Here is a 2921-nt window from a genome sequence, read left to right as displayed (position 1 = left end):
CCTCTTTCCCAACGGGGTAGCCAGAGACTACATCCTTTCAAGAAGCGATAATGCGCAATAAAGACTTTGAGTGACGCCGATGTCCTAAGGCAAGATGTTGCGGTTATTTTAAGAACGGCCAGTTTACCGAAAAACAATGTCACTGCGGAAGAGCGTTTGGCTTTAAGGAATATTAGGAAGGACCAGGAGGTTTTGTAATTTAAGCGGACAAGGGTAATACCACTGTAGTGATGGACTCTTTAAAAGACGTATCCAACGACACTCCACACTGTCTACACTGATTTTAAATGAAAAAAAAACATCCCTACTAAGCATGTTTAAGGACGTACCACAAAATATATTTTTTCTAAATTTATTTTACTTCTTTACCCACGGTATATACTATTTATTTATTAAGAAAATATTAAGAAAATACAAAATATCCATAGGACTAAAACTACTATTAAATTAGTAGTTATTATATAAATATACTCATACAAAATTACAGTTTTCTATTAGCAGTCGTTAAGCTAAGCCGCGGACGGTAAGTAAAAGGGTTCCGTTGCTCGCTCTACATTTGGCATTTATTTTGTGACTTTTGTTCTAGACACACACACACTTTCTTTAGGGTATTTTTGAGCACGTTGTAAGAATACGCATTGATTTTTCAATACCCGGTTAATAAGTAAAACCTTCAATGCACATTTGAGCTAGGCTCGGTCCAACGAATCGAAAGCATTTTGGTATCGGTCAATGACATCGTAATAAAAACTTTTATCCCACAACTTTTCAATATCTTTTTCTATTTATTACATTACCATCAAACTGCTTTCTAGACTTCTAAAAATGACAATTTTACCTCTGAAAAACACGGCATCATTCATGCATGACTGAATCAAAGAAAAAAAAGTTCAGTAAAAAATCTCTTGATAGTAATCTCCTTTATAACATTTCTGTCTTACCTACTGTAGAGCGATTGCAGATCGTGAGGGCATATTTATTGCTTGTAATTGGTGTCCAGGAGTCACATTTTCTTATTTTGCAACCAGCTGCCATTACAGTTTAATTTGATGTAGGATGTAGGGTACATAAAACAACTAAATGTTTTATCGTTTTTAGGGTTCCGTAGCCAAAATGGCAAAAACGGAACCCTTATAGTTTCGCCATGTCTGTCTGTCTGTCTGTCCGTCCGTCCGCGGCTTTGCTCAGGGACTATCTATGCTAGAAAGCTGTAATTTGCACGAATATATGTAAACTGAACCGACAAAATGGTACAATAAAAAAATATAAAATAATAATTAAATTTTTCGATTCAGGAATTTGTTTGCAAAATATTCAACGTCTAAAATCGAAACCGGGGTGGAAAATTTGAAAAAATTTAGGATGGTAGTAAGTATATCAACTTACAAGGAAAACTATAACGGTTAAGTTTTCTTGAGAATTTTAGTAGTTTAAGAGTAAATAGCAGCCTAAAAATATTACTTAATTTTTCGTAATGGCTACGGAACCTATTTGGGGCATGTCCGACACGCTCTTGGCCGGTTTTAACTTAAAATTTAACTCTTAATGGCATTTTGACCACCGTACGCTTGATTACCTAATCTAAGATGTTAGTTGAGTAACAGGAGTTCCTTAAAAACAAATTTATATTATAAATAAACCTAGACAAACTCCTTATAATTTTTTACCGTTATTTTGACCATTATACTTAAGTTAAGTATAAACACCAACATGGTCAAATGTGTTAAAAGTTATTACTTTATATCTAGTCTATGCATTATTAAGTTCCCGTATAAATAACATTTAGCTTTTTTAACGTTTCGTCCCTTTAAATTGCAGATATTTCACGGATACCCTTCAATATTGTAATCTTTGTATTTTTAAATTAAGTTTTGGGATACTGTGCAGTAATCAAATGTGAATTTTCTACAGGTTATAGGTACTTAGGTATTAGAAATTGCACACGACAATCTTTCAGTTATATTTTTATAGTTTCTGTAAATTTCATTATTGGGTTCTTAGTTTTGTTTTTCTTGTCTCTTTTAATTATAAATAATTAAAGGTTATTTAGTGTTATTATATTTTTAAATAAAATACCCCATAAGATGATTGATTAATTCCCTATAAATCCCCAAAGGCCAAGAGGGCCTTGCCCTTGTCTTTTATCAATGAGCACATCAATGTCAGGCCGACGTGTGTCTGGGTACGTCATTAGCTAGCCCATACTTATGGTACATTTTACGGCAGTCCGAATTGTTACTAGTTGCGGCTTGCAATATTCTGCGTACTATGACAACTTTGTAATTTCCCGGGGTGGAAGAAAAACCTGTTGATCAGTGACGTGCAGTGATAAGAATGAACAATATTTTAATTTTGACCCTAAAGGACCAGTAATATATATAATTAAAACCTAAAATTGCGAAAAGTGGCTCCGAAGCGGTTTCGTGTGCTCTGCCTACCCACTTGGAAATACAGGTGATGTTTGTGTGGGTGCGTGCGTGCGCGCGCGCGCGGCGTGTGTGTGTGTGTGTGTGTGTGTGTGTGTGTGTGTGTGTGTGTGTAAAATGATTTTCAATCACTCAGTATGTGTTTTTATACAGTGGGTGCACTAACAATGGTTTTCTGGAGCTCAGGCTAGGTAGTTATTTTTTTTAGAATCGATTAATTTAAAATTAAACATACCTAACCTCCCTGTAAAAAAAAACGTATGTCGATGTCTTAATGTCTTTAGAACTCTTTGGTAGCCCTGATACAAGAATGTAAATAGCTTCATACAACGAAATGAAAGTTAAAATAAAAAATGATTTCTGTCTCCAGAACAGCATCTCACCTTCGATCCGGGTTGGTACAGTCGAGATCATAAACTTGTGAGCTAAAATTCAATCAAAAATATCTGAACACGCTTCTATGCCGTCGTTCTTCTATGCTATTCTATGCTCTTC

The sequence above is a fragment of the Choristoneura fumiferana genome, chromosome 6 (genome assembly GCF_025370935.1).
Source record: "Choristoneura fumiferana chromosome 6, NRCan_CFum_1, whole genome shotgun sequence".
Classification (NCBI taxonomy): domain Eukaryota; kingdom Metazoa; phylum Arthropoda; class Insecta; order Lepidoptera; family Tortricidae; genus Choristoneura; species Choristoneura fumiferana.
The sequence above is the reverse complement of the archived record's forward strand: the minus strand, read 5'-3'. Positions refer to the sequence as shown.